The sequence below is a fragment of the Lissotriton vulgaris genome, chromosome 7, assembly GCF_964263255.1.
Source record: "Lissotriton vulgaris chromosome 7, aLisVul1.2, whole genome shotgun sequence".
Lineage (NCBI taxonomy): Eukaryota > Metazoa > Chordata > Amphibia > Caudata > Salamandridae > Lissotriton > Lissotriton vulgaris.
The window spans coordinates 112,584,978-112,612,180 of NC_141695.1; the positions used below are offsets into that span (position 1 = coordinate 112,584,978).

Here is a 27,203-nt window from a genome sequence, read left to right on the forward strand (position 1 = left end):
CTACCTTCTCTCAAGTAAGGAATTACAGCTTATTGAAAGTAATATGGAATCCCCAATATTATCCTATGAAAGGGGTAGGCCGCACAATATTGAAAAACAAATTTGGGAGTTTTTTTTCACTACCAGGACAAGTAAAACGTAAAGTAAAAGTCCAGCCTTTAAATTACACAGCACTCTGTCCTGTGGGCTACCTAGGGCCTACAGTAATAGTTGTGTATCAGTATTAAAAGGGGAGTTTAAGGCTTGGCAAGGAGGTTTTAAATGCCAAGTCAACATGGCAATGTGAAACTTTATTCAGGCTTTAATGGCAGGCTAGGGACATGTTTTAAGGTGCTACTTAAGTGGGTGACACAATACGTATACCATAAGGGACATGCATATAAATAAAATCTGCTAATTATGTATATGCCAATCAAGCCATGTTTAGGGAAATGAAGGCAAGCTTTTTAGCACTGGTTAGCAGTGGTAAAGTGCACAGAGTCCTAAGGCCAACAGAAACAAATTCAGTAAAAATGTGGAGGGGAAATGGCAAAATGTTTGGGGGATGACCCCTCCACCCTAAAGCGAGGGGAGATGTACCTTGATGGACTTCCCCGTTTAGACAATAGAACATGGACACTGGCTCTCTACTGCAGAGGCGTGTGTCAGATCTATGCCCCTTTAAATGCAGTTGGATCCCTCTGTCTACACTCTCCTGAGCCACTGAACTCACCCATGGGAAGCCCTTCTCCTCACCTGTGGATGCCATCTGTGCAGCACCTAGCCTTAATTAGCTCACAGATGCATCCCAGTAGGCAGATATACCACCATGGCCAACAAAGTGATGTGGCCATTCCATACCTTGGATCAGGCTTCTGTCCACAACCTAAGGAAAACTCTCCCTAAAAGGACATAAACCAACAGAGGTCGCAGACCGCTACCAGTGTCAAGAGCCAAGTCCCAGTCCTCCCTGTGATCTCTGACCTCTGAAGATTCTCAGAGTGGGGGGCAACAGCCACAGTTGTTAGGCACCCTTTTTCCACTCTCCTTCCCTTCAGTCCAGGGGTGGTAGCCTGAGACTGGTCACTAAGCCCAGGATCTGTACCCTGAGGCTGAGTACAATTCAGGGGTGAGTCCTTCTTCCCCTTGCCCCTCCATCTGGGCTTAGTATCCTCCATTTGGAAGTGGTACACCCAGATGTCTGAGCTTTTAGTGCACCCTGGTGGGACTCACCTCCTAGCTCTTCCATCACCGGCGGCAAATCATTCCCCAGAATACAGTCAATGGGCATCAGGGAACAAACTATGACCCATGTCTGGGTCAGCTCCCCACCTCACTCCAGGGAAAACAGGGCAATGGGGCAGACAAAGACCTGCCCTTGTACCTGGTTTACCCTATGTACCTGACCAATACCCTGGAATGGCTGGCCTGGCGTTCCTCAGACAAGTGACAGGGACCCCATTCACCTTGACCTAGTGGAAGTGATGACTTCTGCCTTCAAGGATCTCCAGTCTACCCACTGAGACCACCCTCAACTAAGGGATATTCAGGCTGATCTATCTCCTGCCTCTGGGGACAACCTACCCCAAATGCCATATTGGCTAGCCCTGTAGAATTTCCACCAGTAGCTGGTTTCTTTGGACAGACAGAGTCCCCCTGCCTAGCTGGGAACAATCAAAGCAGCGGTGCTGGAGATGGGGTGCCCTGGGCCACCACCCACCAGAACCTCCCTCCTTCTTTCCAGAATGACATAGGAACCCTTTCCTTCCTTCTTACCACAAGACTTGTCTGGGTTTCCCTTACTCTTTCCTCACTCTGCAGGGGGGGGACCCGAAGCAACCTCTTGGGGTCATTCCCAGGTACCTTTTTGGACACTCTGATGCTGACCCAGAGGTCTGCCTCTTCAGCAAACTTCCTGGGGTCAGCGAGCAGAGAGGGCCAGGTCCAACAGCCCTTAATTATGTTCATATTTTAAAACATTAAACCCGGTCAACATTCATCGTTCTAGTGGATGGAAAGGGCCAGCGATATTAAACAATAAGGAAGCAAAATGGTTAACAGGCAAGTCATGTAAGATACACTTTATTCGCTAAAAGGACAAAAATACAATGGAATGTTATAGCTCTTATCTTTAACAAACATTAATATATTAAAATGCCTGAATCATGTTATCACATTAAAAATACACATTTCCAAAGTTTAGGAACCTGACAAATAAAAGAGGCCTTGGCAAGGCATATCAGAGGGTTATGTATTTTTTGTAAAGACAATAAGGCTGGTCTACTCTGTCTAAATTAAAAAAAACATTAAATAGGGAACTAAACCTTTTCTTCAAGGAATATCGTAAAGTGTGCAAAAGAGCATGATGTATAAATTATATTGGTAGGAAATCCCATTACAAGGACAGAGACTCAGACCTGGTAAGGTAGAACAGTTCTCTGGGTAACCTACTATGAGTGGTAGGAGATGTAGGTTAAATCTGGTCATCTCATAGCAATGCTGTATATTTTGAATTGAAGATAAAGTTAAGAGTAAAAACCTGATTGAATGTGTGTTTTTTACTGTTGCTTCTGATACTATGTACTGTAAGTAACTTTTAAAAACTGGAACAATATTAAATGTGATAATGGGATGTGCAATAGTATGACAGACAACCACTGATCACATATTGCAAAAGCAGATCAATCAGGGATTTCTTGGTACATAATGGCATTATTAGAATGTAAAATATCTTCTGTTTTGGGCCTGACTGAGTTCTACTTCTAAAACGTGGGGCTGGGTTAGGGTCTGCGCATAACCATAAGAACAATTAGCTCACTGAAAAGTATTGTAGTGTGCTCAAAGTAAAAAGGGGAAATGGCCAGCCATGTTCCCAAATATTTCTGTGGACTGAAGGACTGAAGGTCCCAAAAACTAAAGCAATAATCAGTCTTAATCCAGAGCAAACAATGATAATAATGTTTCAGAGGTCGAAAGGTATGATAGTCCAATTCTTCTTCTTTATTTTTAAGTAGTCATCGCATATATCCTGCCAATCAAATCTAGAACAGCTGATTTACAGTTGGTAATACTGTTAGTTGTTACCGTCATAACCTGGTGATGGTCGTAATCAATAGACGTAGCCAACACGTTTCATTATTTGGTCATCATGCACCAACTTCCTCAGGGCTACAACAACAACAAAAACATATATGCACCCAGTAACGTTTTGATTACAATTATATTAAAGTTAGTAAAGTACCAAAAAAGACCATCAGTATAAAGACCCAGAAATTATAAACGGTCTTCCAAGGATAAAGAGAATAGAGAATATGAGAAGGTGGCAGGGAGAGAGAAGTTTAAAACTATGTCTAAGTGAAAACAGTCCCCAAAATGCAAGAAAGCAAGGCCTAGATGTAGGTAAATCTGATTTACCGACTCTAGAATACCGAATTTTACCGATTCGGTATTCTAGATTCGGTAAATCAGATGTAGGTAAAACATCGGTAAGTTTTACCGAATCTATATGATTCGGTAATTACCGAATCGGTATTTACCGATTCGGTAATTGCCATTGATTCCTTTGGGCCTACAGGCTCACAGGAATCAATGTCAATTACCGAATCGGTAAACCGAATCGGTAAACCGAATCGGTAAATACCGATTCGGTAAAATTACCGACTTTGCAAGGGTGACAGGGTGTCACTTTGACACCCTGTTGCACCCCTGATTTTGCCTTGTGTGCCATGTGACACACATACATGCCCTTAGGGCATGTGTGTGTGCCACATGGCACAGGTGTACATGCACAGATGTGCATGTACACTGGAATTCGTTATTTACCATGTAATAGTATTACATGGTAAATAACGAATCGGTAATGGCCTGTGGCACTGTTTTCAGTGCCACCTACATCTGTATTTACCGATTCGGTATTTTACAGAATCGGTAAATTTACCGAATCGGTAAATATACAGATTCTGTAAATTAAGCCTACCTACATGTCAGATCCCAAATACCGGTCGGTAACGGCCGACCGGTAATTGGCGACCTACATCGGGCCCCTAGTGTGCAAAGATAAAGGAGTCAGGTATCCATAGTAAAAAGAGATACACTAAGAGCCATCACCCTAGTGATTCCATAAACCATACTGATTCTGTATAAATCTTAGGCTCACCAAATTGTCTACAATATCGAGAAAGACTTCAGAGAATAATATTCCCAAATTAAAATATGTGTAACCTAAGTAAGAAAAGAAAACATGTCAAAATCATATTCCATCTGAGGCCCAGATGAAATATTAGGAAATATTGAAGTGTACGTATACCCATATCCACTTTTGTTCCAAATATGGGTACATGGTAAGTATGTCTAAAATCCAATAAAGGAGGCAAAAACATGATTGTCAAGATATCCGGCCACACATGTAAAGAATCTTATCAATGCCCAAAGTATATGAGTAAAAATGAAAGATAACAAACTATCTAGGTTGCGCAAAACCGTTAGCCGTGCCATAAAAATAAGTGAACCAACAATGCTGTTGTATTTATTAGTCTAAATCTTGCATCCTAAAATACATGATGCTACTCAAATAAGAGGTTACGTGATATAAGCACTAAATCATAGTCGTCATAGGGCCTGATTCACAGATCTAACTTAAGACAAAATCCTAAACTTACTGCCATTTTGGTATTCACAGAAGGCACTTACTCATTTTGGTAATCACAGAAGTTAGGAGTCCTAACTTTGGGACTCCTAAATGCCTTCTGTGAATACTGAAAGTCTTCAAATTAGGAGTTTTTTCAGTTTAGTAGTAGTTAAGTTAGGACTCCTAACTTTAGGACTCCTAAATGCCTTCTGAGAAAAATCCTAATTTTAAGGCTTTCGGTATTCACAGAAGGCATTTAGGAGTCCTAAATTTATTAGACAGCTGAAATGAAAAATATTTTTTTAAACCAATCCTAAGCCTATTGAGACTTTTGAACAGGAAGTAGTGACTTTGGATATGTCTATCCAGGATGTTCTTAATGTTACTACACTACTTTCCCTAGATGAGGATGTTCTGGACCCAGTTATTGTACAAAATGTAATGTCAAGGTCGTGCCTCTGCCAAAATTGACCCTATAACTTTTTGCCGTGCTCTTGCTGGGTCAAGGCCATCCATCCCTAAGGACTTGGAGGGGGCTCTTAGTAGCTTTTCCAGCTGGATCATGTGGGCAGTGGAGCACCTCTCTCCTGGGTACCTCCATAGGCATTCCAGGCATTCGCCCTCGAAACCTTGGTTTTCATCTGAGCTCAAAGCGCAGAAGCAACAATGCAAAAAACTGGAACATTGTTGGAGTCAGGACTACTGCTCATTGGCTAAGGTGACTCTTAGGAAAGCCTTTATTATGCAGATTTCATAGATCTGGCCAGAAATAACTCCAAGGAAATGTTTACCATTGTGCAGAGCTTTCTGGATCCAAGAGTTGAACCTATCACGCTTCCTTCCTTGACTGCCTGGTGCAAGAAACTCTCACATTTCTTTACCGATAAGATTAGAACTCTCCATGCATCCTTTACCAAGGCACCAACGCCACAGCTTGGATTTTGCCTCAGGAGGTACCGCCTGCTGCCTCTCTTATATCTCCTCCTCTGGTGGCATTCACACCTATTGATCTGCCTGATTCAATGTTGGTCCTCAAGACCTAGAAATCAGGCTCACTGTCCAACCCCTGTGCATCTAGGCTGCTGGCTTCGGTCGCAGAGACAGTCAACCCAGAGGTCAACATGGTCATCAGCTTGTCCCTCCAGAAGGCTCTAGTCCCTGTCGCTTGGAAACAGGCCAAGATCCTTCCAATCTTAAAAAAAACCCTTGCTGGATCAGTTGAACCCAGTAACTTATCGCCCCATTTCTCTTCTACCCGGTGTGGCGACAGTCTGCGAAAAGGTAGTACACAAACAGCTTACCGACTTCGTCGAAGGCTCTGGCCTACTCCATCCTTCCCAATTCGGGGTCAGAGCCTCTTATAGTACTCGGCTCTTCGTGAAATTTCTGAAGCCCTTTGGGAATGCCTGGAGTCTGGCGGCAGGGCGGCACTGATTTTGTTGGACATCTCTGCGGCATTTGATACCGTACCCCATTCCCTGTTGCTGGCTCACCTTGCAGACATAAAAATCCAAGGTTTGGCCTTGAGTTGGTTGAAATCATTCCTGGAGGGTTGAACGCAACAGGTTTGGATCCTCCTTCCTATTCCTCCCCTCAGATTGTGACCACAAGAGTGCCTCAGGGCTCTTTGAGCCCCTTTCTTTTTAACATATATGTAACTCTCCTGATTTAGATGGCTGGAGAGCTGGTGCCAAAACTGTTGCATAAGCTGATGATGTACAGCTTCTATTTACTTGGAAAAAAACGAGTGCTCCACTTCTTCAGCAAAAAACTGTCTGAAAGCAGTTTTTCAATGGCTCTCCTCTGCACAATTAAAATGTAACAAGGATAAATCATAAATTCTACTTTTTGGGAGTTTCCTCCCTCAGTTTAGGGAAGAACTCTGGCCTGCTTCAGCGGGGTAACCCGCAAAAAATCTTGGGATTTGGTTTGAAGAGAACCTGTCTTTTCCCACTTAGCTCAAGAAGCTTGCTGGGCATTGCTTTGGGAGACCTAAATCCCTCAGAAAATATCTCCTGCTCCTGCTATGGTGCCCAAGGAAACGGTTACTCTGTCGTATAGACTATGCCAACGCTTTGTACGTTGGCTTGCCGGGCTATCTACTGAACAGACTGCAGAACGTAGCTGCCAGGCTTCTTTTTAACATCCCTGTAAGAACCAGCGTAAGACAACATCTGCGCATACTCCAATGGCTGCCTGTGGTCGAAGGAGTCAAGTTTAAAGCCCTCGTCCTGACACACTCTGTCTTGCATGAATACGGTCCAATACCTAAGGAAATGCTCCGGTTCTACGTTACGGCTAGACAGCTGTGCTCAGCCTCTCAGCTCCTAGCCCACATTTCATGCTTTCATCTCCAGAGAATGGGTGGTATCTCTTTCGCTTTCAGGGCCTCTTTGGCCTGGTATTTTCTGCCATTTGCCCCTTGCACTCTCTTAAAAAAAAGACTGAAATTGTTTCTCTTCACCAAAATTGGCCCTTCTTTACCCTTTCAAGGCTCACGCCAGGACACTCTTTGGAGTATCTGAGTGTGTTACAAGCTTAAATAACATAACATAAACCACATTTTTGATATCATACTTATGGCATAATAAAGATCTAGAAATTGATACCAGAACTATATTCTGAAATCCTGGCATGCTAAAGCCCTCCTTTGTTAACAATCACACTCTTCCATTCAACACTGTTCAGACTTCTTCCAACTACCTAAATCTTGTGCTCACAATTAAGCATTACTAAATCACACTATTCATGAATTTTTTGAAACCTTACAAAATGACAGCAGATTGTGTATTCATGAAGCAAATGTACTTACTCTATGGAACACAAACTCAAAAGACTCCTCCGATCAATCAATCAATCAGGGAGTTTGTAAGCGCGCTACTTATCCGAGAGGGTCTCAAGGTGCTGGGAAGGGGGTGGAAGGGTCTGAAGTTCCGTTCAGTCGAAGCGCTATGTCTTAAGAGCCTTCCTGAAGGTTTTCATGGAGGGGCCGTGTCTGATGTCGATCGGGAGCTCATTCCAGGTCTTCGCTACAATGTAGGAGAAGGCTCTTCCCCCTGTTCTGGCTCTGTGGATGCGTGGGGTTTCGGCGAGGGCAAGTTTGGCGGATCGGAGGTTTCTTTTGGGTGTGTGGAAGGTGATTTTCTCATTGAGGTATTGAGGGACGGTGATGTGGAGGCATTTGTGTGCGTGGGTGAGTATCTTGAAAGTGACTCTCTTCTCGACGGGGAGCCAGTGGAGATTCCGTAGGTGTTGGCTGATGTGCTTGTGTAGAGGGGTGCCAAGGACGAGCCTGGCAGCGGTGTTCTGTATCATTTGGAGCTTGCGGAGCAGAGAATTGTTGATGCCGGTGTTTAGTGGGTCTCCGTAGTAAAGTCTGCTGGTTATGAGTGAGTGGGTTACTGTCTTCCTTGCCTCGGGGGATCCTTTTGAAGGTTTTACGGAGGATGCAGAGGGTGTTGAAACAGCTGGAAGCATCTGCGTTGATCTGTCGGCTCATGGAGAGGGAGGAGTCGAGTATGATGCCGAGGTTTCTGACGTGGCCTGTGGGTGTCAGATGGGTGGCGAGGGCGGTGGGCCACCAGGTGTTGACCCATGCTGACAGGGAGGTTCCAAGGATGAGGACTTCTGTCTTTTCTGAGTTGAGCTTCAGGCAGCTGTTGCTCATCCAGGATGCAAGGTCCTGCATTTCTTCCCGGAAGTTGAGTCTGGTGGTGGTGGGTTCCTTTGTGAGGGAGAGGATCAGCTGGGTGACGTCAGCGTTGGATACTATGCTGAGGCTGTGCTGTCTGACAATGGCTTTGAGGGGGGCATGTAGATGTTGAAGAGGGTTGAGCTGAACGATGATCCCTGGGGTACTTCAGAGTTGATTTCCGTAGGCTCAGAGAGGAAGGGTGGAAGTCTGATTGGTTGGCTTCTGCCAACTGAGGAACGAGCGGATCCAGTCAAGGGTGGTTCCTTGTATGCCGGCATCGTGTAGTCTGGCGGCGAGTGTGCCACGGGAGATGTTGTTGAATGCTGCTGACAGGTCCAGTAGGATCAGGGATGCGGTGTGGCCTTGGTCGAGGAGGGTGCGAATGTCATCAGTGGCGGCGAGTAGGGCTGTTTTGGTGCTGTGGTTGTTGCGGAATCCAGATTGCAAAGGGTCGAGTATGGAGTGGTCTTTGATAAACCTTGTTAGTTCTACGTTGATGGTCTTCTCAGTGACTTTTGCGATGAAGGGGATCAGCGAGATGGGCTGGTAGTTCTTGAGGTCCGTTGGATCTGCTAAGGGCTTGAGCAGTGGTCTGACTTCTGCGCGTTTCCACTCGTCGTCAAACGTGCTGGTCCCGAAGGTGGTGATGATGGCAGTGGCTGCTCTGTAGTAGATGTGTGGTGGGCAATGGTCTGTGGGAGCCCCCGAGTGGATGCCTTTCATGGTTGAGGTGGTCTCTTCGGTCGTCAGGAGGAGATTATGGGTTGGTTGGCGTTGGCATTGCCGTGTGGCGGGATGGTTGAAGAGTCAAGTGTTTGGTCGTTGAAATTGTCAGAGAGGTTTTTGATCTTCAGGTGGAAGTAGGATCCGAGCTTGTCGCAGGGATCCCTGGGAGGGGTGATCTCAGTGGCTTCACAGGGGGGTTTGGTGAACTCCTGGATGATGCTGAAGAGTTCCTTGGAGTTGCTGGAGTTGGCTAGGATTTTGTTGTGGATGAAAGTTCTTTTGGTGGTTCTGGTGGGTTGGTGGTATTCCGTCAGGGCATTCTTGTAGGTGGTGTGGTTTTCAGGTGTCTTGCTGTTTCTCCAGTTCTTCTTGAGGGGTCGGCAGGTGCGTCTGGCTTCCTGGAGGTCGGTGGTGAACCAGGTGGCTTTCCTGGGGCGCTGCCTCTAAGAGTTGCGTAGCCGGCGAGCTTGTTTGCACAGTTAGAGATCCAGGTGTGCAGTTCCCTGGCTGCGAGTCTGGAGTCGGGTGCGGCGGTGTGGGTGTCCTGTTTGAGGGTGGACTTGAGCTGCTCTTCGGTCACTCTTCTCCAGTTCCTTCATGGAGATTTCTAATTGGTTTCTCTTATGTTAGACGTAAATCTGCTCTTCAACTACAATGGGAACAGGACATCCACATTAGCTGGCCTAATAGTTTTTTTGAATAAGATGTGTATGAAATTACATTACACAGCTTGAGCAGCAAACATGACACAAACATTATATTTCATCTATAATAGATTAATACTCACTCCTAGATCCCTGTTGAAGGGTAAAATTATAAAACTAGTTACTTGCTAGTCCAGTCAAACACCAAATTCCAAAGTGATGCATATGTTATTTCACTGTCCACAGATTCATATTTTCTGGTTAAAAGTATGGAAACAAATAACTACTATTTTTAATGTAATATCTATTTAGGTATCCATTCTCCTGAGTGGACTTCCTTGTCTGATGCACCTAAGATACTGGATCTCTTGCTTGCTGTCGCATTTCATCCTTTTACTACTCATTGGAAGAGCACTTCAAATGTCTCTTATAAAACATGGTGTGCTGTTTGTTTCCATCACAGGCTGGACAGAACTTATGCCTATCCTATTTCATTAGAAATGAAACGATTTTGGTGAATTTGTCAATTATTATTTCGATATTGAAACTGATAAAAGGTTGCTACAGAGGGGGAATGTGCGTAAGGAAGAAGTGCTCAGTGTGAGTCAGTGAAAAGGAAGGAAATTCAGTGACATAGAAGAAAAGGAACTTAGTATTCTTTTTGGACAATATGTACGGTTGTCAATCACCGTCATATACAGCCTAGCTCCACATATGATACAATGCTAATAAAGTTATTTACATGATTACAGGATTAAGTTCCAAATTTGGCACAATAAGGGTCACATAAGAAAGTCTAGGCCTAATCAGGGTCGTCGACGTTTCGATTCGTCTTAGGGCACAAGGGAAACTTGGGGCCTCGGCCGTGCGGATCTTCTTCAGGACTGGGGTGGTGTAGGGCAACCTGGAATTAGGTGGTTAAGTCACCTAATGGATAAAGAGAGTGTTGGTCAGGTATGTTGAGGTATATCAATTGTGCACCATTAAGGGCAAAAGAAAGAGGCTTACCCTATGTGTGTGCGTCGTGGGGAGCCGGTAATTACTTCATATCAGCCTTACTGGGAAAAACTCATCCACTATAGTAGGCAGGCGCTGGGGAGGAATAAACATATGCCATGTTGATTGGGCTTAAATATGCGTGCTTGAATAAGGCCTACCCGCTCAAGGAGTAGAGACTTGCTAAAACACACCTCAAAAAGGCTTGTGGTGTGGTCAAAGTCGTATCTAAATCACGGTGTGGGTGAGACCCATCAAAAGTCGTGTCAAAGTCACGATGTGATCGGTAATCTAGGATTAAATAAAAGGCATCTCATTAGGACTATTAGCAATAGGAGGCAAGAAGCGGTAGCAAATTAATGTTCTAACCGCATGGATGCCCTTGTGAAATTTACCTGATGATAGCTGAGTTCAGAGACCTGTTCAGTCTTCACAGAAGGCATTTAGGAGTCCTAAAGTTAGGACTTCTAACTTCTGCGAATACCAAAATGTGTAAGTGCCTTCTGTGAATACCAAAATGAGTAAGTGCCTTCTGTGAATACCAAAATCGTAGTAAGTTTAGGATTTTGTCTTACGTTAGTTCTGTGAATCGGGCCCTACTTATTTAAACCAAACTCAATAATAATTCAGCAATCGTGGTAGAAAATATTTTAACTCAGGACGTACACTTTCCGTATAGTGAGGATTAAGAAGTGTGTTAGTGCTTAAATATTAGAGAGTATAATGCTAGCAGCCAAATTATAGCTAGAGAGTATATAACATGAGTTGGGAACCCGTGTTACCAGAAAGACTCGACATCAGGGGAGTAAGGTATGCATATGGCACCACGTAAAGACAAGCATCTCCATTATTAGTATCCTACCGACGGAGAGTACTAAATGTAACATATTCGGCTTCTCGCAAGCGTATCATAAAGTGTGCCTTAGTAATTCTATAGAAAGCCCGCCCTGAAAAAGTGTGTAATCAGAAACCAGCATGGTAGGTGGCCACCTACTTGTAATGATAGTCTAGAGAATCAAAGAAAATTCATGTCTAATAAGACCCAAAGCAGTAGTTGGATCCCTTTATAGGTTATATGAAGTAAAGAAAAATATCCAAGATAACAGCAAAGTCTATTCGCCCTACCAGTATTGAGGACCAAGGATACATGGTCGCCATCTTAAAATGGGGATGAGTTTTCATTGTATATATCATCAAGAATGGGATCCGCAGTCCTATATATGCTGCAAAGGTAGCATTAAATATCCATTCTCCACATTTTTCCTGGTCTATGTAATTAGTTATCGAAAGGTGGACCAAGTATGCAAAATAACGTTAACAATTAGGGCTGAGGTGATATCTAAATATAGCAAAATTGATTTCCCTCCTGAATTGCTATGCGACAGTACTATTTAAAAATAACATCAAATAGTAAGTCTAGTATAGAGAGTAAGGGGAACCTATGATACTCTAGTATCCCATTGAGAGACCTTCCACTGCTTTGCCTTATAGCTCTTTTTTAAGGGAAGTGCAAAAATTAAGAATGGGCATCAAGGAGAACAATGCAAGACAAACAAGAGAAAGAGAAAGAATACACAAACGCTCATGGAACAAAAACAATCAATGAATGATTATCAAGGTGAATGGGTGCAAGTGGTTAACTTATCCAGCTAAAAGCTGTCTGCTGTAATTTGCTGTAAAGATATGGTTGAACATGCCAATGATATAGTTCTGCGTTACAAAAAGGGCATGAATTTATGTCTGAAAATGATGTACGATATTACTGATATAAAGATTGATCTGTTTAAATTTATTAGACAGCTGAAATTAAAAATATTTTTTTAAACCAATCCTAAACCTATTGAGACTTTTGAAAAGGAAGTGGTGACTTTGGATATGTCTATCCAGGGTTTTCTTAATGTTACTACACTACTTTCCCTAGATGAGGATGTTCTGGACCCAGTTACTGTACAAAATGTAATGTCAAGGTCGTGCCTCTACCAAAATTGACCCTATGACTTTTAGCCATGCTCTTGCTGGGTCAAGGCCAACCCTCCCTAAGGACTTGGATGGGGCTCTAAATAGCTTTTCCAGCTGGATCATGTGGGCGGTGGAGCACCTTTCTCCTGCGTACCTCCATAGGCATTCCCGGCATCCACCCACGAAACCTTGGTTTTCATCTGAGCTCAAAGTGCAGGAGCAACAATGCAAAAAACTGGAACATTGCTAGAGTCAGGACTACTGCCCATTGGCTAAGGTGACTCTTAGAAATCCGCCTGATTCACTGATGGTCCTCAACCTAGAAATCAGGCTCACCATCCCACTCCTTTGGATCTAGGCGGTGGGCTTCGGTCGCAGAGAAAGTCAACCCAGAGATCAACACGGTCATCAACTTGTCCCTCCAGGAGGCTCTAGTGCCTGCAGCTTGGAAACAGGCCAAGAACCTGCCAATCTTAAAAAAACCCTTGCTGGATCAGTTGAACCCAGTGACTTATCGCCCCATTTCTCTTCTACCGGGTGTGGCGACAGTCTGCGAACTGGTAGTACACAAATAGCTTACCGACTTTGCCGTAGACTCTGGCCTACTCCATCCTAAGAGCCTCTTATAGTACTGAGTCGGCTCTTTGTGAAATTTCTGAAGCCATTTCAGAATGCCTGAAATCTGGCGGCAGGGCGGCACTCATTTTGTTGGACATCTCTGCGGCATTTGATACTGTACCCCATTCCCTGTCGCTGGCTCACCTTGCAGTCATAGGAATCTCAGGTTTGGCCTTGAGTTGGTTGAAATAATTCCTGGAGGGTTGAACGGAACAGGTTTGGATCCTCCTTCCTATTCCTCCCCATAGATTGTGAACACAAGAGTGCCTCAGGGCTCTTTGAGCCCCTTTCTTTTTAACATATATGTAACTCTCCTGATTTAGATGGCTGGAGAGCTGGTGCCAAAACTGTTGCATAAGCTGATGATGTACAGCTTCTATTTACTTGGAAAAAAAACGAGTGCTCCACTTCTTCAGCAAAAAACTGTCCAACAGCAGTTTTTCAATGGCTCTCCTCTGCACAATTAAAATGCAACAAGGATAAATCAGAAATCCTACTTTTTCGGACTTTCCTCCCTCAGTTTATGGAAGAACTCTGGCCTGCTGAATATACCATGCCTGCTTCAGTGGGGTGACCCGCAAAAAATGGGATTTGGTTTGAAGAGAACCTGTCTTTTCCCACTCAGCTCAAGAAGCTTGTTGGGCATTGCTTTGGGAGACCTAAATCCCTCAGAAAATGTCTCCAGCTCCTGCCTAGGGCGGCCAAGGAAACAATTACTCTCTCGTACAGACTATGCCAACGCTTTGTACGTTGGCGTGATGGGCTATCTACTGAACAGACTGCAGAACGTAGCAGCCAGGCTTCTTTTTAACATCCCGATAAGAACCAGTGTAAGACAACATCTACGCATACTCCAATGGCTGCCTGTGGTCGAAGGAGTCAAGTTTAAAGCCCTCGTCCTGACACACTCTGTCTTGCATGAATACGGTCCAATCTACCTAAGGAAATGCTCCGGTTCTACCCTACGGCTAGACAGGTGTGCTCAGCCTCTCAGCTCCTAGCACACCTTCCGTGCTTTCATCTCCAGAGAATGGGTGGAAGCACTGTCGCTTTCAGGGCCTCTTTGACCTGGAATTCTCTGCCATTTGCCCTTTGCACTCTCTTAAAAAAAAGACTGAAATTGTTTCTTTTCACCAAAATGTGCCCTTCTTCACACTTTCAAGACTCACGCCAGGACACTCTTTGGAGTATCTGAATGTGTTACAAGCTTAATTAACATAACATAACATAAAACCACACTTTTTATATCATACTTATGGCATAATAAAGATCTCAAAATTAATACCAGAACTATATTCTGAAATCCTGGCTTGCTATAACCCTCATTCTTTAAGAATCACACCCTTCCATTCAAAACTGTTCAGACTTCCTTCCAACTACCTAAATCTTGTGCATACAATTAAGCATAACTAAATCACACTATTCGTGAATCTTTTGAAACCTTACATAATGACAGCAGATTCATGAAGCAAATGTACTTACTCTATTGAACACAAACTCAAAAGCCTCCTCCAATCAATCAATCAATCATGGAGTTTGTAAGCACGCTACTCACCCGAGAGGGTCTCAAGGTGCTGGGGATGTGGTGGGTGGGTCTGAAGTACCGTTCAGTCGAAGAGCCAGGTCTTAAGAGCCTTCCTGAAGGTATTCAGGGACGGGCCGCGTCTGATGTCGATCGGGAGCTCGTTACAGGTCTTGGCTGCGATGACGGAGAAGGCTCTTCCCCCTGTTTTGGCTCTGTGGATGTGTGGGGTTTTGGCGAGGGCAAGGTTGGCAGATCGGAGGTTTCTTTTGGATGTGTGGAAGGTGGTTCTCTCATTGAGGTATTAGGGGACAGTGATGTGGAGGCATTTGTAGGCGTGGGTGAGTATCTTGAAAGTGACTCTCTTCTCGAAGGGGAGCCAGTGAAGATTCCGTAGCTGTTCGCTGATGTGCTTGTGTAGAGGGGTGCCGAGGACGAGTCTGGCGGCAGCGTTCTGTATCATCTGGAGCTTGCGGAGTAGAGACTTGTTGATGACGGTGTTAAGTGGGTTTCCGTAGTAAACTTTGCTGGTTATGAGTGCGCGGGTTACTGTCTTCCTTGCCTCGGGAGATCCTTTTGAAGGTTTTACTGAGGATGCGGAGGGTGTTGAAACAGCTGGAAGCATCTGCGTTGATCTGCCGGCTCATGGAGAGGGAGGAGTCGAGTATGATGCTGAGGTTTCTGACGTGGCCTAAGGGGGTCGGATGGATGGCGAGGGCGGTGGGCCACCAGGTGTTGTCCCATGCTGACAGGGAGGTTCTGAGGATGAGGACTTCTGTCTTTTTTGAGTTGAGCTTCAGGCAGCTGTTGCTCATCCAGGATGCGAGGTCCTGCATTTCTTCCTGGAAGTCGAGTCTGGTGGTGGTGGGTTCCTTGTTGAGGGAGAGGATGAGCTGGGTGCCGTCAGCATTGGATACTATGCTGAGGCCGGAGCTGTCTGACAATGGCGGTGAGGGGGGCATGTAGATGTTGAAGAGGGTTGGGGCTAAACGATGATCCCTGGGGTACTCCACAGTTGATTTCCGTGGGATCGGAGAGGAAGGGTGGCCGACTGATTGGCTGGCTTCTGCCAAGTGAGGAACGAGCATATCCAGTCATGGGTCATTCCTTTTATGCCGGCATCATGTAGTCTGGCGGCGAGTGTGCCATGGGAGATGTTGTCGAATGCTGCTGACAGGTCCAGAAGGGTCAGGGCTGTGGTGTGGCCTTGGACGAGGAGGGTGTGAATGTCGTCGGTAGCGGCGAGTAGGGCTGTTTTGGTGCTGTGGTTGTTATGGAATCCGGATTGCAAAGGGTCGAGTATGGAGTGGTCTTCGATAAACCTTGTTAGTTCTACGTTGATGGTCTTCTCAGTGACTTTTGCCACAAAGGGGATCAGCGAGATGGGTCAGTAGTTCTTGAGGTCTGTGGGATCTGCTGAGGGCTTGAGCAGGGGTCTGACTTCTGCGCGTTTCCAGTTGTTGTCAAACGTGCTGGTCTCAAAGGTGGTGATGATGGCAGTGGCTGCTCTGTAGTAGATGTGTGGTGGGCAAGGGTCTGTGGGAGCCCTCGAGTGGATGCCTTTCATGGTTGAGGTGGTCTCTTCGTCGTCAGGAGGAGATTATGGGTTGGTTGGCGTTGGCGTTGCCATGTGACATGATGGTTGCAGAGTCAAGTGTTTGGTTGTTGAAATTGTCAGAGAGGTTTTTGATCTTCAGGTGGAAGTAGGATCCGAGCTTGTCGCAGGGGTCCTTGGGAGGAGTGATCTCAGTGGCATCACAGGGGGGCTTGGTGAACTCCTGGATGATGCTGAAGAGTTCCTTGAAGTTGCTGGAGTTGGCTAGGATTTTGTTGTGGATGAAGGTTCTTTTGGTGGTTCTGGTGGGTTGATGGTATTCCGTCAGGGCATTCTTGTATGCGGTGTGGTTTTCAGGTGTCTTGCTGTTTCTCCAGTTCTTCTTGAGGTGTTGGCAGGTGCCCCTGGCTTCCTGGAGGTCGGTGGTGAACCAGGTGGCTTTCCTGGGGAGCTGCCTCTAAGAGTTGAGTAGCAGGCGAGCTTGTTTGCGCAGTTAGAGATCCATGTGTGCAGTTCCCTGGCTGAGAGTTTGGAGTCGGGTGCGGCAGTGTGGGTGTCCTGTTTGAGGGTGGACTTGAGCTGCTCTTCGGTCACTCTGCTCCAGTTCCTTCATGGAGATTTCTAATTGGTTTCTCTGATGTTAGACGTAAATCTGCTCTTCAACTACAATGGGAACAGGACATCCACATTAGCTGGCCTAATAGTTTTTTTGAATAAGATGTGTATGAAATTACATTACACAGCTTGAGCAGCAAACATGACACAAACATTATATTTTATGTATAATAGATTAATACTCACTCCTAGATCCCTGTTGAAGGGAAAAATTATAAAATAAGTTACTTGCTAGTCCTGTCAAACACCAAATTCCAAAGTGATACATATGTTATTTCACTGTCCACAGATTCATATTTTCTGGTTAAAAGTATGGAAACAAATAACTACTATTTTGAATGTAATATATATTTAGGTATCCATTCTCCTGAGTGGACTTCCTTGTCTGATGCACCTAAGATATTGGATCTCTTGCTTGCTGTCGCATTTCATCCTTTTACTACTCATTGGAAGAGCACTTCAAATGTCTCTTATAAAACATGGTGTGCTGTTTGTTTCCATCACAGGCTGGACAGAACTTATGCCTATCCTATTTCATTAGCAATGAAACTAGAGCAATTATGGTCACCAATGGCAACTTTTCCTAGTAAATCTAGCTCACTTAGAAAAGCAATTAATAATATTGCTAAAGAAGTTCCTAAACTTCCTTGAACAAGTAATTTGAATCTTTTGTACTTATAAAGTATTTTGTAACCAATGTAAGAATGTTTCAATGTTTGCAGTTTTCTGAATGTTTATTTGTATCAATCCCAGTGATCTGTATTATGTCATTTGTTTTCATATCTTTTTGAATCCTTACTTTAAGCCGGATACCTTTTTCACTCTTCCTCCTTCCTTTTCTCTGTCCCTACCTTTTCTTTCATCTTGCTTATGCTTTATTGAAAAAACGGTTAATATCAATCTCCTTTTTGTATATTTGTATCACATTTATGTCATTCATTTCTCAGGATATTCAGGATATATTCTCAGTATGCTTTTTCTTTCAATAAAGCATATTTAAATTTTAACCCAGATCTAATAGTGACTGGGGGTGAAAGTCTGAAAAGTTCCAGCGCTCCGTCCATCATCTTGTTGTGTTTGAACCATATTTTGTTTGTACTGTAACCTATGAGAATTGTTTCTGTAACTTTCAGTAATGCATTTATTTCATTTTGAGGATTAGGACACAGCTCATACTCCACAACTAACCCAGATTTGACAATATGGGTGCCCTGCACTTTTACTTATGACTTACAATGAGCTTTGCTATATATTTGGTGATCTCCATTACGAGTGTGAGTCACTGGCAGGGAGACAGGTAGTTTTTCATTAGAAAGGGCTGTACTGAGAGGTAAAACACACATCATTTAACAAAGCCAATATGGCCAATGTCTGCTCAGCAGGTCTCTGTCCTCAGCAGATTAAAAAAAAAACAATGATCCAAACATTAAACAAAGCTGAAATACATGCAGCCAACATTGGTGATTTTTGCAATTTCTGGATAGGTGCATGAAACAAACGTACATAATATTAAACCTAAATGGAACTCTTTGCATAGTCAACAGTAATCCTGAACCTCTGGCACGGAATTGGCCCTCCTAGTCATACATTGGGCACCCATGTAATAGAGGCAAGGGTATGTGGGAAGGCTCATCTATGGCAGAGCTAAGGATAACAAAATGATTCATCTGACATGGAAAAGAGAGGCTCACTACCACAAAGAGATTTGAGTATCTTACTTTTAATGAATGAGAGAACTACCTACTCAGCAGAGCTGGTACAAGTCATGGAACCATAGGGGTAAATATATCGCCCCTTCATTACAGGTGCATAGGATGTGAGGATTCCCTCAGCTCTCCAGTGATTAAAGCTTACTCTTCTAGTGCAAGGAAGTCTAACCTACATAGCTAACAGTAATACTAACCACAAGGGCACGTTTTGAGAGCTCCCTGGAGAGCTTAGAGTAACAGAAGGCATATAAGCACCAGAGGCAGCCGGTACGGAATGGGGGTGGTAGGAGGGGAAAAGAGAAAGAAAACGTCACTTACCTCTGCACGCCGTCTTTCCTTCATCGTCTCTCTTCCACTACTCTTTCAGAAGAACCCAGGCTCCCCTAAGAAAATCACGATGCTGCTGTAACCATGACACCAGCCCTGTGATTGGTCTGAGCACTGTGGTTCGGCGCTCAGACGGGCACTAACAGCCTATGAATGTTATCCTCCCAGACTGTGAATTACAGCCTGATGGAGAACATGCATAGTGCACATAGCGGTTTGGCGGGCCCAAGACGGCAGGCCAAATTGCCATGCGCACTTAAGATGCAGCAACCACTCCCCCTCCCTTTACGTCGCAGGAGCCCAGCCCAGCCCCGCCCTAACCTAGCTGCTAGATACTAAAAATAAAATGATATTAACTTCTGCTATTATCATCTTATTTTTCCTTTTACACTGCTCCGCGAGCAGTGGGGTGACTCTCCTCTGCCTTAGCGGAGGAGCCCCCACTGATAAGAACTGGAGGTGAGAGGTTCTCCTTGATCTACCGGGTTTACAGTAAGACCTGTCACATCTCAAGGTACAGGAGGTCCATTTTTACTGCCCTGCAGAGATTGCATGAATAACAAAAAATATATATGAAACATACATACCTTAGCTTGCAGGCTTCTTCCTTTCCAGAAAGTGTAAAGTTGTATATCCTTCCTCGTCCTCCATTGGTTAATCTAAAAATTAAGCTTTTGCTCAACTGAAACGTGACCTATGCGCTTACTGTGGACAAACCATCCGTTGTCAGACACACAATTGAATGTTTACTGGAACGGAGGTGGAACTTTAGTGTTAGTTGTGGTCAGAAACACCAAATATAGAGCTCTGCTGATCATGGGCAAGTCACCAGCAGCCTTAGCTGAGCACAGAAAGCTGAGGTGTTAAGTATCTGACCAAGCAAGCCACCTGCCAGCGGTACACGAATGTGTCACACAGTGTTTCCTCCAAATGTGATATGTTTCAAACAAAAAATTAAGCTAACCAAGCTATAAGAAAAAGTGAGTTACAGAAAACTCTCAGAGGCCTGTATGGAGAGGGCACCTCTTCCAGCAGTCTGTTCTGAGATTTCGACAAGCCATGAGAATATTTGGGCTGAATCGAAATTAAACTGATAGTTCCCGATACAGGGGCAGAAGAGACCATTCACTATCACTGGAGAACACCTAACAAATTCAAGTAAATTACAAGTTCTGTCCCAGAGTTTATGCTACGAAGCAATACAGGCAATAAGTGTCCAGGAGGAGAGCTCAGGGAACATGGAGGCGCTACGCTTATGAGCAGAACATGTAAGAAAGGTATGTGGAGAGACATTTCTTAGGGGGAATTGTGCAGCTCAAATAATAAGTCTTATTAGGTTTAAATAATCACTGACAGAGAGCTTCAAATGGAGGCTTGCATCATAAGTAATTTTTAGCCTAAACGATGCTCATTCTCATTGTATGGGTGTAGAGAATGTTGGACTGATGGAGAAAACAAACACCAAGGGGAGACAGTTTCTTTTTACTGCAGCATATTCACAAAAACACTGAAAGCTGTAGAGTCTGAATTAAAGAAACTGCCACATTTATGATAAACTTTGCTTTTCTCTTGCTCACTACTGTTAGGAAAACCTCACCGTAAAAGACATGTCAATATCATAATAAACAGTGATATAGTATAATTAAGTTACTGGCCAGCAGCAAGACACACCTGCATTCCTGGATTGAAGATTCACACTCAGATCTGTATATTTGACCTCTGAAAAACAACAACGAAGGGTTAGCTTATGGTATGTGCAAAAATGAATTTCAGCAATAACGCAGCGAATTGAAATAAAATAAAGAATGAAAGTGAGAAAGAGGGGGGTCATAATAACAAGGGAAGAGATATAGGAGGCACCACAATGTTTGAGAAACAGCAGTTTCAGTTGCATGAAAGAGATTAGTTGTCTAAAGATGCATGTCCAATATTAACAAAACACGTGTTAGAGTATGGTAGAAGAAAAGAAAAATATGTATTTCTAAACTACACATTCATCTAGAGGATCTTTGGTGTTATATAACAGATGTTTATTTTTGTTTGTCTCGAAATATTTTATTACATGAGAAAAATAATAATAATGTAAGAATAGACTCTAGAAATCAAGGCTAACATATGCCACTTACACTGTGAGTTTATATGTTATCTAGAAAATATATATCAGCAACTCTTTGAGATTAGAGCGGAGAAAAGAAAGTATGATAAGTAGTAAAGAGATAGAACAGGGTCATATGTTTATGATCACAGTTACATGCCTTCCAATATTCATATTTTTGGGAAGAAATCAAGAAACAGTTTGAATCACTGGAAAAGGAAGGAATGAAGAACTGAGCTTTGTTGTGAAGGACATTCATAAAAGATCCAATGCAGATGTAACAGATCCTTTCAGGGGGGTTGCCGAAGAGCTATGCCATCCGCTCCTCTGAAAGGAAAATTTTGAAGCACATTTCCAATTGCAAAAACTATTTTACATTGAGAAGTAAGTCACAAAGATTATTATCATGTGTATTCAAAATATTAGAGCCACCTGTAAAGGGAAAAAGATAAGAAAAACAATAGGAGGGGTTGAGGTATAGGATCACATCTATAAATATAAAGATTTTTGTTTAGAATTTCTTTAGCATCGAATGGTAGAACAACATATGAGCAAGCTCATCAATTTCCTATAAGAATGTCTTTAGGATCGAATGGTAGAACAACATTTGAGCAAGCTCATCTATTTCCAGGGTACAGTTCCATCATAAGGTATTGTCTCTGTGATTCAATTTATGAAGTTGTTGTGTGGTTCAATATCTTCTATGGAGAAGGTGGTTCTTTGTTTGAGCTACTGAAGGGAGTGTTTTATTTTTGAAGAAGAGTCCCAGATTACTGGCGAATTGAGTACAGTTTGCTCTGAATCTAATTATGGTTCCGATTTAGTTTGTGCGGATGTGGTTAGTTTGGTATATTTATAATCAGGTAGATGTAACCAGACTAGGCGCCCACCTTCACCTAATTTGGAAATGAGATCTCGAATTGAAGGCTTCAGATCACTATTTTTAGTTCTGGTCAAAGTTCCTTTCAGTTTTAGGAAACAATAAGATTCTATATTATCTACATTCTGTGTACTCCATAAGATTTGTTCTTATTTAGTCCTTAGTTGTTTTACTATGAACACTCCTTTCAATGACCATTCGCTCCAGTTTTTGTCTCGACCATTAATTTTAATTATGATATTATTCCATAATGAAGGTACATTAGAGTTCAGGAGTTTGGTTTCTAGCTTCAAATCTCTGCATCAAATATTATTTGTGCCTCTGAAAATAAACTTGGAGTGAGGGAGTTTAATATTCCAATCAGATGCAATAAAAAATTTTATCGAACTGGACGTTTGGAGAATCATTTTTCCACATCTAGCCATATTGAATGGCTGAGTCAAGGCAGGTCAACCATCTGGCATCTACGATCACATAGAAAATGTTTTGGTGCTATATGATAGATATATAATAAACCTAACACAACTGTACAAACTTTATCAACATTATGGGGATGAAAGGTTCAACAGCCGTCCAGGATTCTACTCGGTGACTATAGGGTAAAACTTATCCTTTCAGAGGGTGCATTGGCCCAAAAAGCATTAGCTGATTTTAGATCAAGCTTGCATATTTTTTAGAAAGCTCTGTAGTGGAGATTTGACATAAGAGGCTGGGGCAAACCATTTTAAGTGGCACGTTTTTCAAAATCTTGCTGATCCTCCTCATTCTCTTCCTGGTTACAGCCCTTATCTTTTGAAATTGACCAACCATCCAAAACTGGCATCTCTTTCTTTTCCAACTTCATAGTTATTTTAAAAAATCACTCTGAAATATTTCTCTTTTCTTTTCTTCAGTTCATTCTTTTATTAGATCTTGTGGAGTTGGCATAAATGTGAGCAATCACCATGAACACTTAAGCCAAAATTCCAGGTTTGTTGGAAATATATTCACAATCATTTTGTGCTCAGAGTTACAGATAATACATGTATTGGTCATTTTAGGATGTGGAATTGTTATGGTATTCCAAGTTATCCCTTTTGAAGCATCCTGGGTGATACTGACTTCATTCATGGTTATTCAGGTAAAATTAAATATAAAAAATGTTTTCCAGTATATCTTGAACTTAGAAGAATTCTCAATGTCAAGGGCTGACTTGGGATCCAAAAGCAGACCTAAGGCCGTATTAGAATAAGTGCCCTGGGGGCGCAACAGGCGTTTGCACACCCCCTTTGCTCACCCCCGGGGCACTTTGGTATCATAGAAAGGGTGCAGACACTAGTGCATCCCCTTCACTAATATCGAAAGCGCTGGCACACCTAAAGCACCAGCACTACCCTCAGAGGGTGTTCCCTCATTTGCATAGGGGCATGCCCTACGCATATGAGGGAATTGCTTTGACTCTGCACCCTTGCCATATTACAGATGCGGGCACAGAGGCAAAGAAGCCCTCAGGAGATGCATTGACAGTGCATCATTTAAAAGGTGGTTCTCTGTCAGTGCACCTGCTGAGAGCAGCGCTCTGCAGGCGGTAAAAGTGGTCCGATGGACCCCCAGACATCACCTTGCAGGCGGGTGCAGTCACTGACTGCACCCGCCTGCAACGGGATCTCTATTCTCCTGTAATAGTGCAGGTGGTGCCACCGGCACTGTGAAAACACAGAGCAGCTGCTGCGTGTTTTCACATGAATGCGCTGTCCTGGGGGCAGCCCATACACCCTAATAGGGCGCATTATCATTGTTTGCGCCCGGCACACCTTTTTTCATATGATTTATATAATATAAACTAAAATGCTCGGAATCACATAATATATATGAATATATTGATATATAGACACATAAAAATATAATACATTTGAAATTAAACTAAAAATAGGCATTTACTATGAATGGTTAGAAAACATTCAAACTACTGACAAAACAACCTATGAAATTACACTTTTAAACAGTTAGCGAACAGAAACACTTTCCCAATAAAAAAAACTGTATAAAAAGGATATGAAAACATACAATCAAAATGCATCCTAAAATGCTACCAGAGGTGCAAAGCGCCACTCTGCCACATGGAAGCACCATATACGAAGATTGCAACAATGCATTAAAATTCTAAATTCAACTCACAAATAACATGACCTAGTACCAACAAAAAAAGGAACATAAAATAGGTAAACAAATAACAAAAACTACATTATACATTATCATCTTCAAAACACAGATACAATACTAAAAGAAGATAGAAGGAAGAAAGGGGAAAAAGGAATCAAGCCACAGACACCTGAAAATGACAAGTCCAAGAAAGACATACTCAAAAGTAAGTATTATAACTAAAAGGAGAAAATTACATATAAATTAAACATATTTTCGAGACATTAAAAAAACGAAAATGAAAGTAACAAAATAAAAACAAAAATATTAAACTAAGAAATTGATGAAATTAATATATCTCTTCATCTCAACACATTGTTGCAAACACCAACTGTTATCAAAATCAGAACCGAACACTCCTTCTAAAATAATTTATATCGGAATGAAGGTAGGAAAACATCCATAATGTGAGTAAAAATGGGTAGCTATATAGAAATCAAAAAGTTAAACAAAAACATTTAGGTCCTCATTTATGAAAAGTTGTACATCGCTTGGCAAAAAGAGCCATGTGTCACTCTTCATAGTGCCATCCTTAGGACACCATGGATGCGTCGTATTTACAATACGATGCTCCATGACACAAGGATTGACAGATTAAGGAATCCTGACTTATCTGGTGGTGCAAAAATGACACTTTTCTGGAGTGTGTCAGATAACTGATGCAACTCCAGCAATGTGTCATTACAAATGGGCGAGTACCATGTAAAAAGCCCTGCGTCACTTCCAGCAGGCATATGGATTGTGATGCGGTCAAGTTGAAGAAGTGGTGCAGTGAAATGTTCTCTATGCCACTTCTTCAACGCTTTTTCAATGGGGGTACCCCCACCCTGCATACATTGTATCTGATGTAGTTATAATGTAGCACAGGCCTTTACAAAGTGATGCATCTGCCTAGATGCGTCATTTTGTAAATAAGGGGCAGTGTGTCAGATTGTTTATGCTGCCGCAGCGTCACAGTGACGCTTTGGCGGCACACGCCCTTCATAAATAGGTACCTTACTCTTTCTCTCAGTACTGGTAAAAAATGATGCATTCACAATGACAATGCTGTTCGTTGATCATTAATCAGCACAACTGACACGCTCACCCTTACAGGACCATCCTTGATGCATGTATCAATGAATCTACCCCACTATGTGAGAATCAACTTGTAAATGCAGATTCCGTCATCAAAGCCCTTTGTTTTATTTTAAATGTGCCTTATCAAACTTACTCAATAGTTTCATTGTAGTAAAAAAGAAAAGCACATTATTATTCATATTCTTACAATGTGTTTTGCATTTAAAATGTATTTTATGTTAATACACATTGTTGCATAAAGTATATTTTCAATATAGACACATTGACCCCAACGTTTCTAAAAACATTCTACAGTTGCAGGCAAAAAATGCATACTAAAGTGATAACCCAAAAATGCAGTAAATCTTTCCAAAGAGACCTGACATAAATTAATACATCACATAATATACAAAATAAATAAAAAGAAACATGTGTAATATGGGTGTATATTGCAATTTTTGGGTTCAGGTGACATTTACAAAACCTCTCAACCTTGTTGTTTGTAATCATCACCAGAACGTGCCGCATAAAAACGATTCCTGTGCCCAGGCTAAGTTATTCAAAATCAAGGACATCCAGTTATACAAACAGGCTCTGGCAGGCTGAATTTTGTGGATTGCAGCAAGCAAGGGGTATCAGCAAACAAACAACTCCTGTTGTTACCTCTAGTAAGTCACACACAGTGCGATTGCTTAGAGGTCTTCTGAGGCCACGCCCCCTTTTTTCCACCACTCTGCAAATGAACCTCTTGGTGCACTACTGGTTGAGGAATGACATTCTCTTGACTGATGAGGGTCTTTGGGTCCCAACAAGCCCGCCTTTTACCTCCAATAAGTCCCACACAGCAGGATTGATGAGAGGTCTTTATAGGCCACTCCCCCTTTAACCACCACTCACCTCCTGGCATACTACTGTTTGGGGGATGTAGTCCACTTTTCACCTGAGGGTCCTTGGGAGCTAACTACCCCTCCTATTACCATTGTTAGAATTGGGGGTCTCTGGTTGGTGCAAGCATTCACTTGTGACAAGCAGGGACCCTCTCCTCTACGTCAGGGCGAAGGATGACCTCTTAGAATTACCCTTGCTCACCCTCTAGGTGCGTGGCGTGAGCAGCCAAGGCGATTCTCTAGGCGTTGCTGAGTTATGCATTTGTAATAACACACACAGTAAACATACCAATCCCCCCGCAAATGAACACCAGGCTGTGGTTATGTAAAAATACGTCTTCTTTATGTAAAAATATATATATGCAGGTAAGACTTATCACAAGACCAATAATAACGTTTTAGTTTGGGCCACAAGATTGTCAATAGGCAAGCGTTTCTTAGTTACAGTTCCAATGTGTCTTCTTTCTAGTTCAATTCACTTGTTTCTTCTTAATCTCTGGTACTGCTACACAGTTCTCTGGGTATTTCCCTCCTTAGACCACCTAACTTTTGGGGTAAGGTGGGATGGAGCCGTACGTGCTCAGCGCTCTGGTATGCTTCGTAGCGCGGGGTTTCTGGTGGCCCTACCGCGACTCACGCATCTCGCGGTGAGGTTTGACGGGAGAACAGAGAGGAGCGTACGACGCACTGGTGATCTATTGCAGTGCGAGGCGTACCGCTCGGTAGGCAATGCAAGGCGTACTCCGACAGCCGATCATGAGAAGCTCAGAGCTCACCAGGGCCCCACAGAGCGTGTGCGGCAGATCAGCGGGACAAAAGCGGAGCGCTCACACAGGCAATATAACGCATAAATCCAGAAGGGGAAAGAAAACGTTGCGGGCCCCTAGCCCAGGTGTAGTCAGAGACGTAACTTAAGACACTGGAATTCCGTCTCGGGTTGACGAGTCGGGCACGGCCCGTGCGACTCGTTACGTGAAGGGGCGCCTTCGGATCTTGAAGTCAGCAGGTGTGGGCGCACAGGCAGGCGCGGCCCACGACCCCCAGTACGGCTGTACGGGAGTCTCCACAAGGGGGGCGGCGAGGCCTGTAAAGACTCGGGGATGATGAGGCGGGACAACAGGGCACGGTCC

The 27,203-nt window shown here is 43.2% G+C and overlaps 1 long non-coding RNA gene across 1 annotated transcript in view; it reads right to left on the reverse strand.

Annotated features, from left to right (window-relative positions):
- Positions 1–20,692, reverse strand: part of LOC147700939 (uncharacterized) — a 35,530-nt gene extending 14,838 nt beyond the window's left edge. The window contains exon 1 of the long non-coding RNA XR_015297146.1: positions 20,643–20,692. This is a non-coding gene — a long non-coding RNA (uncharacterized LOC147700939). The remainder of the gene's footprint in view (positions 1–20,642) is intronic.
- Positions 20,693–27,203: the final 6,511 nt, after the last annotated feature.